The sequence below is a fragment of the Asparagus officinalis genome, chromosome 1 (genome assembly GCF_001876935.1).
Source record: "Asparagus officinalis chromosome 1, Aspof.V1, whole genome shotgun sequence".
Taxonomy (NCBI): Eukaryota; Viridiplantae; Streptophyta; class Magnoliopsida; order Asparagales; family Asparagaceae; genus Asparagus; species Asparagus officinalis.
In genome coordinates, this window is record NC_033794.1 from 68,806,087 (window position 1) to 68,823,011 (window position 16,925).

The following is a 16,925-nucleotide window of genomic DNA, read 5'->3' on the forward strand; positions in this document are numbered from 1 at the left end:
CTTTATCCTAGGATGAGCATTGGGTATTAATCATCTTGGGATTAGGGATTAATTCCACATTTACTGGACCATAGGATTGGCACTAGCCTAAAACTGAGATTTCGGTTTGATACCCAACACAGGAATCAATCTCCTAGGCCTACGAATATCATTATCCTGCCACAAATCAATATGTCATAATTTCAAACAAGGTTCTGAAAAATTAGAAGCCAACCCTTAAAATCCGAAAATTACAAAAAAGAAGGGTAAAACCCAAAAATTAGGAAAACAATCTCTTAAAAATTCGCAAAAGGTAAACCAGATCCTCAAAAATCTGAAACTGCACCCGGAAAAAAAAAGAACAGAAAGTGAATCCGTAAAATTGCAAACCAGTTTCCTTAAACTCTGAAAATTAAAATCCAGCTCACTAGTGCAAGTCATGCAAAGGACAAGTTACTAGTTGACCCCCGCTTTGGGTATCAATCCGAGATCCAGTCCCCTTCTAGTCTCATAACTATAGTCAAGTAATATTTAGCGCAAAGGTTAACTGTCCTCTATTATTAACACTGTTTAGCTTTCTACTTAGAACTAATGTCAATTAGAGAGCTTATATTTTGTCCCAAAACTAAAGCTTAAATAATGTTTAGTTCACCGTTTAATTTTATTTGTGAAAACACGAAGACACGCTGTTAGTGCCAAAACTTTGCAATTAATCACTAGTCCGCCACCTAATGAATTGATAGCTATGTTTGGAGGGGAGCTGGTTTTTAAAGAAAAAAAATGCTGCTTATACTTCTTTTCGAGCGCAAAATTTTAAAAAACAAATAGGAGAGGATAAATCTTTTCTTTTTCTTTCTCGATCTGTTCATATTTGATCGAACCTTGTATTAAATAGGGAAGTTTACCAACATGATTTCTTTTTGAGGAATTCTTTTTTCTTTTAGGAAATCTATTGCTTGTTCTATGAAAAACTAAATTAAGCATATATACAGTGACCCATGAGATCATATACTTATCTATGCGTTAAATTCTAAATGAATGGTAGATCCTCTGATCTTTTCCTATCCTGGAAAGTCGATGTGGCATCATACGTATCAGTGACCTTCTAAAGTCTAAACATGACGGATGCTTAAAAAGTATGATCAATCACAGGGAACAATAACAGTGAGAACTGTAGGCGGAAGAACAGCATCATGTCACGGATGTATAATTAATGATTGTGATGGTATTTCTGTTTCCTAACTGGATGCCACTGTGGTCACTGTCTACTGTAGGCCACATTAACTAAAAGCCCAAATTGGCCCGCAATCTGTATGGTGTTTTGAGTGGGCAAGTTACAGGTAAAATTCGTCGTCTCCTCATCCTCACGCATGCCTTACGTAAGCAGATACTTTGAAACCCTTATATTACTTAAGGTTTCGTTTGGATATCAGGGTGTTGTATTTGTTTTCATGGTGTTTTTACCAAAAATAAAACACTATGCGTTTAAAAACCATGGTCATTTTTGAGCTAAATCATCCTCAAACCAAAAACACAACACTTATTTCAAAACACATTTTAGGTGTTTTAAGTTTGATGTTTTGATTTTGAGTTTGAGAAGATGTTAATATAATATCTAACATAATATATTAAATATAATTAATATAGAGTTATTATTAACATGCTTATTATATTATACTATATATACTATATTATATTATAGTTAATTTAATATATTAGTAATATTTATTAAATAATATAAAAATATAATAAATAAAATATAATATAAAAATATAATAAATAAAATATCTTATATAATCTCCTTGCATCTTCATTTTAAAAAAATTCAAATACAACTCCCCTCTCCATCTCCACCCGAAATTTACTCTAAAAAGCTCCTACTTTCAAATACCAACAACACCTCAAGTATTTCTTCAACTGTACATCGATCTATACTGAGCTCAATCCTTCGCCTAATTCCTCCTCCATGTTGCCCTCATTCATTATATTCTTTGGCGCCAATTTAATAGTAAGTTTGAACTTTTTCTTAATTTTTTTGGGTGATAGAAACCAAATGAGATTTTACGCTCTCTCTCGGTTTCCCAATTTTGAACTACGTGAAGATGCAGCAAGATGTCAAGATATTTTAGAACCCACCAAATTTTGCTGAATACTTTTAAGTTTTTGTTAGGATAGTATAATTTGCGAACAACTAGACTAGATATAATTTATGTATAATTTATTAATTAATTTGCAATGACATATATAGTTATTTAATTTTTTACAGTATTCCAAATATTATTTTCAGATTATAAGCATATGGACAATGAATTTACATGTCCTATCATATTAGAAATCTTTCGGCATAATTGTTTTTTGTTTTTAGAAATTCTTAATCTTTTAAAGAAAATTTTCATCTTTTTGTAGAATTTTTTTTATATTTGAATTCACTATTTGTAATTTTGGTTGTTAGAAGATTAAGTCCCAAACTGTGAAAAAGGATGTAGCTTGTGAGGATTTAGTCTAGTTTGTCCTTGTGGACATGTTGAGTTAATTGGTTGGTGCCGAGATGGTTATTCATATAGGCATAACTCGAGTTGAAACTATATATTTTGTAGGTATATTTGAATATGTTTTGTCGCTATTTTTCTTTTGGGTGTTGTTTCATGTAATCATGACTAAATATGCAAAAATACATATAGTGCTTTCATTTTTTTGTTGAGGATGAAAGATACTCTGTAAGTTGATAATGATAGTATGACTATCGGCTAGGGTCTTTTAGGGCCCCTTTTTTTCTTAGAATAAGTATATTTGAATTTGTATAGTGTTGGTTAATTTAATGGACTATATTCAGTGCATGAATCTACTTATTATTTTACTTTTCGGTAAGTATATTTGAATATGTTTTGTCTCTTTTTCTTTTGTGTGTAATCATGGCTAAAATTATAAAAATACTTATAGTGCTTTCATCTTTTTGTTGGGGATGAAAGCTACTTTGTAAGTTGAGAATGCTAGTATGGCTGTTGGTTAAAGAGGATAAAAAAGTGGTGTCAATATTCTCAATTTACTTGTTTGCCATTAATTGACAATTTAATAAAAGTAGTTTTAGAATTAGCTCATTTTGGCACTACAAAATTAAATAATGATGACTAATAGCTTATGAGTCTACGTGAATGGAAACAACTAACATGTTTTATTTTTTTTGCATAAGATAACAATATAAAAAAAATTAGAATCTTGATGAGATCACCCTATTTTATAGATTTCTTCCAACTACTAAAATTTTATTTATTCTCTGATTCATGGGCAATGCTTAACTTCGATTTAATTGATCAATTGATAAATATAGAATATACATTGTGTTATGATTTCATTTATTTTTTTTATTTTCTTAAAGTATAGACACTTTTATAAACAAATTTTACCAACATTTAGTTTCATTATTTGTAATCATTTATTTTTTCAAAAAAAAATTATTAATGTTTTTATACTTTATCTTTATGATCCTTTTACATTTTTCATTCATGTAGATTTTTTGAGTGCATATGGGTAATTATAAACTGTTATGATTTTCATTTATGTTTTCGTTAATTATTGGAAGAACATGGTATTTAGATCTGTTATTGCATGAAGGGATGTTCAAACTACTCTCCATGGGTTTTTTACTAGTGTTGATCTTACCATTTATAAAAGTTAGAATGCCAAGAAGCATATCTTGTTACATGGGCATTTAAACCACAAAGAAATTTATTCATGAAGTAGTTTTAGTTGTTTTATATATAGAGAGCAACGTAACATTTATATGTAGAATAACTCTATAAAGTTAATTTGTTCTATGAAAACTAAAACGAACAATTAACATAAACAAGAAAATAAATTCCACTATAAGTGTGTCCAAAAATATTTTTATAAAGAATTATTGTTTTGGTAAAATTAATTATAAGTTTAAATCTAGGATTTTAATAACAAAATTGTAAGAAAGGGAATTTTTTGTAAAATTTTAGAATAGGCCAAAAATCCAATAATGCTATTTCTAAGTCCACAAAATAAAGAACATTGTTTATAAAATTTAGGTAGTCTTATAAATTCCAAAAAAATTATTTTGAAGCCAAAATGTAGAGTTTAATAAAACACACATCTTTAGATTTATTATTTAACCCCTATTTCAATCAATATTTTTTTCTGTTAGAAAATCCCTAAAATGGTGTTAGTCAATATTTTTTTCATATGATTAGAAAGTTACTAAGAACAATTATTCATTTTATTGAATTAAAAAATTTATGTATGTTGTATAATTATAGGATTCGTTGATGATAAAGCTATTGGGAGTACATTTCTCCAAACAATTGAGAGATATTATTCAAGTGAGTAAATTTTATCTTGTTACTTATTATAAATATTTAATAAAAGTGTATCAATTATATGTAATGCTAAAAAAATATTGGATCAGTTCAATTGATAATAGTAGAATATCCATTCATTTAATTGCAAATTCTATCTCGGCCTCAGAATTCAATAACAACAAATCGATCAAATGACTATCCATTCTAATTCACATAATTTACTTTAACAGTTTCTATTAATTTTACTTTTAATTTGCATACTAACATTATTAACACTCAAACCTCTTCCAAATGCTTAATTCTAGATCTTTATTTTTTCCCCTTCAAGTTACTTTCCTCATATTCTTTTTCTCAAAATAAATTCAAAACGCAAACAAGCGATAGTACAAGTTTATCAGATGAATTGTTTATTATTTATAATGTTAGTAAAATACTCTAAATTTTATTATTTCCCATGAAGGCAATAGTTTGAAACCAACAAGTTTAATACCCAGAGACATCAGAAAAGTTTTAATATAATTTAAACTATTTGCCAGCCTAATTATAGTAAATAAAAGACTAAAAAATTAACCATGTGCGTTGCACGTGGACCTCAACTAGTAGTTTTAAATGGCAACCCACTTTATCTATCTCAAGCGATAAGTCAAAATTATCCAAATTCGTTGAATCTATGAATGGGCAAAAAAAAAAAATCTTATCTATCATCTTTCCAAGTGACCGTGAGATGATAGTTTAAATTTGAAGTGTTCTTATCTGCTAAAGATGATATTTTCATCTTCGCTATTTAAGGAATCAGCCATCAGCAAACAAAAGAAGGAGACGCGAAAAAACAATTTCCAGTTAGTAACAAAATTCATCAGCCTTCTTCTCACCCTCTTCCCATTGACCCTAAAAAAAGGACAAGTTTACAAATTCGACCCTTTTGCAAATTTATTTATTAAATTCCACCTATTTTGCACTTATTTGCCAATTGAAGAAACCGTGATGAATTTTGGTAAAGAACAGGTTTTGGAAGCACAGGAGTCTATTTGGAAGCTACGCGGTCGACCGTAGCGCAAGGCCGGTCGACCGCGAACGTGCATAGAACCAGGCATGAGCCTGGACTTGGTGCGGTCAACCGCCACGGTCGACCGCCAGACCCTGTAGGCGAATTTGGTCTCTGTCGCTAGATCGCGGTCGACCGCGAGCTTTGGACGGTCGACCGACCCAATCCCCTTCTTGCCCCGTGGACGTAGACAATTTGCCGAACCACGTAAAACTATTGTGTTTGGATTTGTGCCGTTGTTTTGATTTGTTTGGCCTTTATCTCGATGTTTGTTTGATTTGGTTTTCGAAGCACGCCCGTTTGGTTGTCCTGCTTTCGCGTCACGCACAATAATTGGTATCAGAGCTCTAGATTCCAGATCTAGGGTTTTGTCTTGGTTGGAGGAGTAGATCAATTTGAAAGTTCGGCTAGGGCTTCGTTTGGTGAGAAAGGTTGGATCTTTTTGGTAAAGACTCTATTTTTTCAGTTTGGATCAATTCTTCGTTTGTTCCGTATTGGTTTGTTAGCGCTTTGGCTATTTGGAGGAGTAGATCGCTTTGGAGGCTCTTCGAGGGCTTCATTTGGAGATAAATGTGAGATTTTACCTATTTGTGGATCTCGTTGCCGTCGTACGGGGTGAGATCATTTGGAGACTCTTGTTAGGGTTTCAATTGGAGGTAAAATTCTCTCCTTTATCAGTTTGGATCTATTCTTCATTTGTTGGTGCTTTGAGATAGTTGGCCGAGATAGAAGGATTTGAGGCTGAGTTATTTGTTTGTTGATACGATGCATTGGATTATTGAGAAGTGCTATTGACCTGCATATTGAAGTCCTTTGAGCACGTTGGTATGAGCAAGGAGATCGAGGTGGAGTTTGGCACTTCTATTTGATGATTGACGGGTCTTCTATTTGGTGTTCATTCAGACATTTAGGGGCCTTCCAAGGAGGAATCATTGGAAGGTAAATTGGTATTTTGGTTTCCTATGTTAGGGATTGTACTAGGCATTTATGGGTTGCAACTAAGTCCTGTTGGTTTTGAAGTCCTAGTAGTCAACAACAGTTGAAGAAGTGTATTGGGAGTAAGGTGAAGATACTTCATTCTGGTTGTAGAGGGAGGTACAAGAGGGACCTATTGTATTTGTACCGAACTCATGGCAGTTTGAGACACTTCATTGGAAAGTAAACATTGGGGCGATGAGATGAGATGAAAGTTTCGATGGGTTGTTCCTTTTTGGAGGGGATCGACGTTAGTTGTCGAACATTGGTTCTAGTTTTGGAGGTTCGACATATTTGGGTCATCTTAGTCATAGGTCGCCGACTGTTGCATTAGGAGTTATTAGATCTGGTGGAGCTGCTTCAGATTTTGGTTGGCATCCGATATTTGGTTACCCAGCATTTGGTCACATCGAGGATGTGAGATTTGATTCGATTGCGCGTTTGGGATTCGAAGGCTCATTTGATTATCGTTTGTGAGCTTCTGATTTTGTTCTGAGAAGGAATGTCACTTTTGACTCTCAGCAGGTAGAGAGTGTTGATCATGTCGTTTGTATATCGTAGCAGGTGGAGGGTGATGCTACTCCACGTTGGGTGGAGTTTACTCTATATACTCCAGATCATACTACATCGTTTGGGATTCTAGCTGAGGTGACACAGATTAGGGATCATTTGGATTTGGATGCTGATGATATTGGTGAAGAGTTGCAGACTTTTCTATTTGATTGAAGCCTTTGAAGGCCGTTTGGGTGAACTACGTGAAGGCTTGATTCCTTAGGCAAGAGGATACGTAGACAGTCTTTATGATGCAGCCGATTTGGTGAGTAGATACCGACGTTTGGGTGAGTGTTCGCACTCCCGTTTGGGTCTCGACTTATTGAGGATTGAGAAGCAGCAAGTAAGACATTTAGCTTGGTTGGTGTCGGCTCAGTTTTGGTAGAAACTTCGCCTAGGTGGAGAATTGAAGAAACCGCAATGAATTTTGGTAAAGAACAGGTTTTGGAAGCACAGGAAGGATTGAGAAGCAGCAAGTAAGACATTTAGCTTGGTTGGTGTCGGCTCAGTTTTGGTAGAAACTTCGCCTAGGTGGAGAATTGAAGAAACCGCAATGAATTTTGGTAAAGAACAGGTTTTGGAAGCACAGGAGTCTGTTTAGAAGCTGTGCGGTCGACCGCGGCGCAAGGCCTCGACCGCGAACGTGCACAGAACCAAGCATGAACCTGGACTTGGTGCGGTCGACCGCCACGGTCGACCGCCAGACCCTGTAGGCGAATTTGGTCTCTGTTGCTGGATCACGGTCGACCGCGAGCTTTTGGCGGTCGACCGCCAATCGGGTCAGGGTTTGTTTTGTGTTTCCTGTTCTTATTGGGTTTAGTGTTTGCTATAATGGTTTTGTTTGGAGATTGGTTTGGGGATATTTGGAGCGCAGAAAAAGGAGAGTTTTTCAGAGCAATTGTTTAAGGGTTTATTTGGAGAGATTAAGAGATTTGTTGGTGAGATTAGTTGATTGGTTTGAGCGTTTTGTAATCTCAGTTTGTACTCTTCTTCTCTATTAGTGAAAACCCAATCCTCTTATTGCCCCGTGGATGTAGGCAATTTGCCGAACCACGTATAACTATTGTGTTTTTATTTGTGCCGTTGTTTTGATTTGTTTGGTCTTTATCTCGACGTTTGTTTAATTTTGGATACCAACTAACATGTGTTTATTTTTTTTGCATAAGATAACAATATAAAAAAAATTAGAATTCTTGATGAGATCCCCTTATTTTATAATTTTTCTCCAACTAACAATAATTTTTATTTATTTCTGGCTTCATGGCAATGCCTTAACTTCGATAATTGATCAATTGATAAATATAACGAATATCATGTGTTTATGATTCATTATTTTTTTATTTTTTAAAGTATATAAAAAGAACCTTTATAAACAATTTTAGCGCAACATTTATGTATTCATTATTTGCTAATCATTTATTTTTTCAAAAAATTATTTTATGTTTTTATACTTTATCTTATGATCCTTTACAGATTTTTCATTCTGTAGATTTTTTGAGTGCATATGGGTAATTATAAACTGTTATGATTTTCATTTATGTTTTCGCTTAATTATTGGAAGCAACATGCGTATTTAGATCTGTTATTGCATGAAGGGATGTTAAACTACTCTCCATGGGTTTTTATCTAGTGTTGATGCTTACCATTGTATAAAGGATTAGAATGCCAAGAAGGCATAATCTTGCTTACATGGGCATTTAAACCCAGCAACGAAATTTATTCATGAAGTAGTTTTAGTTGTTTCTATATATAGAGAGCACGTAACATTTATATGTAGAATAACTCTATGAAAGTTAATTTGTTCTATGCAAAACTAAAACGAACATTAACATAAACCAAGAAAAGAAAATTCCACTATAAGTGGTGTCCCAAAAATATTTTTATAAAGAATTATGTTTTTGGTAAAATTAATTATAAGTTTAAATCTAGGATTTTAATAACAAAATTGTAAGAAAGGGAATTTTTTGTAAAATTTTAGAATAGGCAAAAATCCAATAATGCTATTTCTAAGTCCACAAAATAAAGAACATTGTTATAAAATTTAGGTAGTCTTATAAATTCCAAAAAAATTATTTTGAAGCCAAAATGTAGAGTTTAATAAAACACACATTCTTTAGATTTATTATTTTAACCCCTATTTCAATCAATATTTTTTTCTGTTAGAAAATCCTAAATGGTGTAAGTCAATATTTTTTTCATATGATTAGAAAGTTACTAAGAAAATTATTCATTTTATTGAATTAAAAAATTTATGTATGTTGTATAATTATAGGATTCGTTGATGATAAAGCTATTGGGAGTACATTTCTCCAAACAATTGAGAGATATTATATCAAAGTGAGTAAATTTTATCTTGTTACTTATTATAAATATTTAATAAAAGTGTATCAATTATATGTAATGCTAAAAAATATTGGATCAGTCAATTGATAATAGTAGAATATCATTCATTTAATTGCAAATTCTATCTCGGCCTCAGAATTCATAACAACCAAATCGCATAAATGACTATCCATTCTAATTCAATAATTTACTTTAACAGTTTCTATTAATTTTACTTTTAATTTGCATACTAACATTATTAACACTCAAACTCTTCCAAATGCTTAATTCTAGATCTTTATTTTTCCCCTTCAAGTTACTTTCCTCATATTCTTTTTCTCAAAATAAATTCAAAAGCCAAACAAGCGATAGTACAAGTTTTATCAGATGAATTGTTTATTTATTTATAATGTTAGTAAAATACTCTAAATTTTATTATTTTCCCATGAAGGCAATAGTTTGAAACCACACAGTTTAATACCCAGAGACATCAGAAAAGTTTTAATATAATTTAAACTATTTGCCAGCCTAATTATAGTAAATAAAGACTAAAAAATTAACCATGTGCGTGCACGTGGACCCCAATAGTAGTTTTAAATGGCAACCCACTTTATCTATCTCAAGCGATAAGTCAAAATTATCCAAATTCGTTGAATCTATGAATGGGCAAAAAAAAATCTTATCTATCATCTTTCCAAGTGACCGTGAGATGATAGTTTAAATTTGAAGTGTTCTTATCTGCTAAGATGATATTTTCATCTTCGCTATTTAAGGAATCCAGCCATCAGAAACAAGAAGGAAGGAGACGCGAAAAAAACAATTTCCAGTTAGTAAACAAAATTCATCAGCCTTCTTCTCACCCTCTTCCCATTGACCTAAAAACAAGGACAAGTTTACAATTCGACCTTTTGCAAATTTATTTATTAAATTCACCTATTTTCACTTTATTTGCCAATTGAAGAAACGCGTGATGAATTTTGGTAAAGAACAGGTTTTGGAAGCGCAGGAGTCTATTTGGAAGCTACGCGGTCAGACCGTAGCGCAAGGCGGTCGACCGCGAACGTGCATAGAACAGGCATGAGCCCTGGACTTGGTGCGGTCAACCGCCCACGGTCGACTGCCAGACCTGTAGGTGGAATTTGGTCTCTGTCGCTAGATCGCGATCGCGCGAGCTTGGGCGGTCGCGCCACAATTCGGTCAGGGCATGTTTTTGTTTTTCCTGTTCTTATTGGGTTTGGTATTTGCTATAAATACCAACATACGAATTAGGGTGTTCTTTGGTTTGTTTGGAGATTGTTTGGGGATATTTGGAGCAAAGAAAAAGGAGAGTTTTTCTGAGCAATTATTTGAGGTTTATTTGGAGAGATAAGAGATTTGTTGTGAGATTAGTGATTGGTTTGAGCGTTTTGTAATCCATTTATACTCTTCTTCTCTCATTAGTTTGCAACTTCTTACTTGGGTTTAGTGCTTTGCTATAAATTACCAACATACGAATTAGGGTTTCTTTGGTTTTGTTTGGAGATTGGTTTGGGGATATTTTGGAGCCGCAGAAAAAGGAGAGTTTTTCAGAGCAATTGTTTAAGGGTTTATTTGGAGAGATTAAGAGATTTGTTGGTGAGATTAGTTGATTGGTTTGAGCGTTTTTGTAATCTCAGTTTGTACTCTCTTATCTATTAGTGAAAACCCAATCCTCTATTGCCCGGAGACGTAGGCAATTTGCCGAACCACGCTAAAACTATTGTGTTTTTATTTGTGCCGTTGTTTTGATTTGTTTGGTCTTTTATCTCGACGTTTGTTTAATTTTGGTTCTCGAAGCACCGCCCGTTTGTTGTCCCGCTTCCGCACCGCGCACAACACCAATCACTATAAGAAAGCCAAACCTCTCTTTTCCCTTGTAGTCAAAGAATATAAAACATTCAAATAGATTTGTTAGAAACTTAATCATCAAAATCGACCTGCGTTGCAACTTATTTAGCTATTTCGATCTAGTTTCAGCTATGTGGGTTGCAATTAGGTTGAAATTACGAATATATTTTGCAAACTCTACGGGATGAGAATCCTATGTAGTTTTGTAGAAACTTAAACCCCATGGGATTCTCGATCCCGTAGAGTTTAGAACTCTACTAAACTATATGGGATTGGGAATGCCGTATAGTCTATAAAATAGAAACTACATGACATTCACAATCTTATGTAGTTGACTACAACTGGTTAGCCCCCAAGAGACTTAGATTTAATTACTCAAATGGTCTCAAGTTAGAATATCATCATCATTAATGTTGTATTTCTATATTTATATATTCAGAAATTAAACATAAAAATTAATTCATTACTTAACTAAGATTGAAACATGACTATTCAACTCATAACTTAACCCTTGAGCTATTAACGACTGAATCAACTACATAAGATTGTGAATACTGTGTAGTTTTACATATTATAAACGGCCAGTGTAGTTTAATAGAGTTCTATACTCGACCTACGGGATTGAGAATACCGTGGAGTTTAATTTGGTTCTCAATCCGTATAGTTCTAAGCATTTGAGCCCAGTTTCAGTGACGTTGTTGATATGATGAATAAGCTAGTGAATTTACTAAATATGTTGCAAGTAGGTAAAAGCTGTTAATTATTTTTTAAAAGGGTCTATTTGAAAATATTCTTTGCAGTCGACATAAAAAGTGAGGGCATATTGTTTTTCTCTCCTGTGTCTACCACCTTTGACACCCGTAGTCATGAAACGGGGGAAAGGAAAATTAACTATAACCCCTCCTTCCGCTTGCAAGCGACAATGAAAGCCAAGAGGCCACACTCCTTCGTGAAGATCCTAAATGACCATCATCACCAAAGTTCCTACATGAGTAATCTAAATCGCCTTCGGAAACTAAAGAGATAAAATAATAATAATAATAATAATCAGCAGAGATAGATCAACGTTGACGGATCTAAAACAAAAATAAATAAAAAATAAATAAACTCAAATCACTGTCATCACCCAAGTCACTGTGCTCACCTGAGTCATCGTCCTTACGTGAGCCACTGTGCTCAACATTCGAGGCACCATCCTCACCTGAGTCTTGTACTCATCTCAGCGTTATTATACCCTTCAGGAACTTTTCATACTCTTCATATCAGATTATCCATGAGAAAACGTTCATGAACTAATTACACAATTTTACTACAAAAATTTATCATCTTATGAAAAAAGTTAAAAAAAGAAGAAGAGAAAACTCATCACGCAGCAAGCGTGCAAAAAGACAAAACAATCTAAAGAAAGATTTACTCTAAGCCCTCAACAGAGTTCTAAACACCAAGGAACCCAAGAGAAGTCTCAGAGTTGGATTCTCATAACAGCCCACTGCACAAATCTGCAATTACATAGCAACCCTCCCAATTTCTATAAATTACAAAAAGTTCACCAAAATTCAGAATTTACCATTTACTCACTAGAAAAAAGCCAGAAATTCCAATTTCAACCAGTTCTGTCTAGAATTGCAGACAAGACCTAGTTTCTGTCGCAGAATTTTGCAAAAAAGATCGTGGCTGTCCAACATTGCAGAAAAACGCAGTTCCATCCACAATCAGAAATATCCTGGGTGCCAGCATTGCAGAAAAGACCCTGGCTGCTAGCATTGCAGAAAAGACCCAGTTTCTATCAGAATTTGCAGAAAAGATCCTGGGCTATGCAAAATTATAGAAAAGACCCAGTTTATTTCCAGAATCTTGCAGAAAAGACCAAGATGTCCAAAATTTACAGAATAGACCCTGTCATGCACAATTTTTAGAAATATTCCTGAAATGTGTAGAATTTACAAAATGTTCCCTAAAAGCTATGGAGATCACAAAACAGTCCTCAAAAGGTGCAGCAAATTACTTGACAGTCCTCGAAAGGTGTAAAAATTACAAAATAGTCCTCAAAGTTGAAGAAATAACGAAATATTTAGAAGTTGCAAAAAAGGCAAAGCAATCCCCCAAGTGATGGACCTCTATGTCCCTAAACAAAATAAAAATTCAGTGCAGAAACAGATGCACCATAAGATTAATTTGTGCAAGAAAATGCGTACATGAATAACATCTCAAAAGATCGATTGTGTCCACCTCTAAGTCGTTAAAATAGCCAAAAATAGATATATTAAAAAAAAATCAAATTAACCTCCACGACACTGAACTGGATTCAAATAATAAGTGACCCCACGCTCTCTAAATTTGACCTATACGTTGTTAAGCTGGCACCAAATTCCAAATCTGACTTCCATGTCCTTAAATTGGGTCAAATTTCAAACCTGACCTCCACATCTCTAAACTAGAAAATACCAAATTTGAATTCCACATCCTAAAACTGGATCTCAAATCAAAATTGACATCCATGTCTCTAAAGTAGAAAAACAAATAAAAAATTCGACCATCATGTCTCTAAACAAAAAATTCAAATCCAAAACTATACCAAATTTGATTCCACATCCTTAAACTAGATCTCAAATCAAAATTGACATGCCATGTCTCTAAAGTAGAACACAAATAAAAAATTCGACCATCATGTCTCTAAACAAAAAATTTCAAATCCAAAACTATCAACTAGTTAGAAACTCCTCTCCCAATCAAAAGTCTACAAAATCTTATATTTCGGTAGGGTACTCGTCAAAAAGCCTAAAATTCCGTTCATGATAGTATGTCACGACCCTAAATTCTGAGACCTCAAAGGAACATTGGAGAGGAACTAAACCTATTAAAAAAAGATCCTCCAAACATCTACAGTCATCAAATGACCATCAAAATAATCTCATTATTGAATTAAAACCAACGACAATATTCTTTATAATCCAAAAGTCAAAATTATTGTGGGTCCAGGCCAAGATAAGGCCTACATGATGAGGTCTACATGAATTAGAATTCTATCTATAAAAAGTCTACATGAATTAAGATTATATGTAGAAGAGGATTTAGAGGATTTATTTAAAATATGAATAGGTTTGGAGAAATCTATATAAGAGAGTCCTGAGATTAATATTTATATGAACAGTTTTTGGGTGAATAGTACTTTGGTGCTACAGTACCGCGTGTTGCTACAGTGCCACAAGGATGAAAGATACTCTGTAAGTTGATAATGATAGTATGACTATCGACTAGGGTCTTTTAGGGCCCCCTTTTTTCTTAGAATAAGTATATTTGAATTTGTATAGTGTTGGTTAATTTAATGGACTATATTCAGTGCGTGAATCTACTTATTATTTTACTTTTCGGTAAGTATATTTGAATATGTTTTGTCTCTTTTTCTTTTGTGTGTAATCATGGCTAAAATTATAAAAATACTTATAGTGCTTTCATCTTTTTGTTGGGGATGAAAGCTACTTTGTAAGTTGAGAATGCTAGTATGGCTGTTGGTTAAAGAGGATAAAAAAGTGGTGTCAATATTCTCAATTTACTTGTTTGCCATTAATTGACAATTTAATAAAAGTAGTTTTAGAATTAGCTCATTTTGGCACTACAAAATTAAATAATGATGACTAATAGCTTATGAGTCTACGTGAATGGATACAACTAACATGTTTTATTTTTTTTGCATAAGATAACAATATAAAACAAATTAGAATCTTGATGAGATCACCCTATTTTATAGATTTCTTCCAACTACTAAAATTTTATTTATTCTCTGATTCATGGGCAATGCTTAACTTCGATTTAATTGATCAATTGATAAATATAGAATATACATTGTGTTATGATTTCATTTATTTTTTTTATTTTCTTAAAGTATAGACACTTTTATAAACAAATTTTACCAACATTTAGTTTCATTATTTGTAATCATTTATTTTTTCAAAAAATTTTTTTTAATGTTTTTATACTTTATCTTTATGATCCTTTTACATTTTTCATTCATGTAGATTTTTTGAGTGCATATGGGTAATTATAAACTGTTATGATTTTCATTTATGTTTTCGTTAATTATTGGAAGAACATGGTATTTAGATCTGTTATTGCATGAAGGGATGTTCAAACTACTCTCCATGGGTTTTTTACTAGTGTTGATCTTACCATTTATAAAAGTTAGAATGCCAAGAAGCATATCTTGTTACATGGGCATTTAAACCACAAAGAAATTTATTCATGAAGTAGTTTTAGTTGTTTTATATATAGAGAGCAACGTAACATTTATATGTAGAATAACTCTATAAAGTTAATTTGTTCTATGAAAACTAAAACGAACAATTAACATAAACAAGAAAAGAAATTCCACTATAAGTGTGTCCAAAAATATTTTTATAAAGAATTATTGTTTTGGTAAAATTAATTATAAGTTTAAATCTAGGATTTTAATAACAAAATTGTAAGAAAGGGAATTTTTTGTAAAATTTTAGAATAGGCCAAAAATCCAATAATGCTATTTCTAAGTCCACAAAATAAAGAACATTGTTTATAAAATTTAGGTAGTCTTATAAATTCCAAAAAAATTATTTTGAAGCCAAAATGTAGAGTTTAATAAAACACACATCTTTAGATTTATTATTTAACCCCTATTTCAATCAATATTTTTTTCTATTAGAAAATCCCTAAAATGGTGTAAGTCAATATTTTTTTCATATGATTAGAAAGTTACTAAGAACAATTATTCATTTTATTGAATTAAAAAATTTATGTATGTTGTATAATTATAGGATTCGTTGATGATAAAGCTATTGGGAGTACATTTCTCCAAACAATTGAGAGATATTATTCAAGTGAGTAAATTTTATCTTGTTACTTATTATAAATATTTAATAAAAGTGTATCAATTATATGTAATGCTAAAAAAATATTGGATCAGTTCAATTGATAATAGTAGAATATCCATTCATTTAATTGCAAATTCTATCTCGGCCTCAGAATTCAATAACAACAAATCGATCAAATGACTATCCATTCTAATTCACATAATTTACTTTAACAGTTTCTATTAATTTTACTTTTAATTTGCATACTAACATTATTAACACTCAAACCTCTTCCAAATGCTTAATTCTAGATCTTTATTTTTTCCCCTTCAAGTTACTTTCCTATATTCTCTTTCTTCTCAAAATAAATTTCAAAACGCAACAAATACGATAGCTACAAGGTTTATCAGCATGAATTGTTTATTATTTATAATGTTAGTAAAATACTCTAAATTTTTATTATCCCATGAAGCGCATATAGTTTGAAACCAACAGTTTAATAGCCAGAGACATCAGAAAAGCTTTTAATATAATTAAACTATTTGACAGCCTAGATTATAGTAAATAAAAGACTAAAAAATTAACCATGTGCGTTGCACGTGGACGCTGCAACTAGTAGTTTTAAAGGTGGCAACGCCACTTTATCTATCTCAAGCCGATAAAGTCAAAATTATCCAAATTCGTTGAATCTATGAATGGGCAAAAAAAAATCTTTATCTATCATCTTTCGCAAGCTGACCGTGAGATATAGTTTATAATTGTAAGTGTTCTTATCTGCCTAAGATGTTATTTTCATCTTCGCTATTTAAGCGATATCCAGGGCCATCAGAAACAAGAAGAAGGAACGCGAAAAAACAATTTCCAGTAGTAACAAAATTCATCAGCGGCTTCTTCTCACCCTCTTCCCAATTGACCTAAAAAGCGAGCCAAGGTTTTACAAATTGAGACCCTTTTGCAAATTTATTTAAATTAAATTCCACCTATTTTGCACTTTATTTGGCCAATTGAAGAAACGCGTGATGGAATTTTGGTAAGAACAGG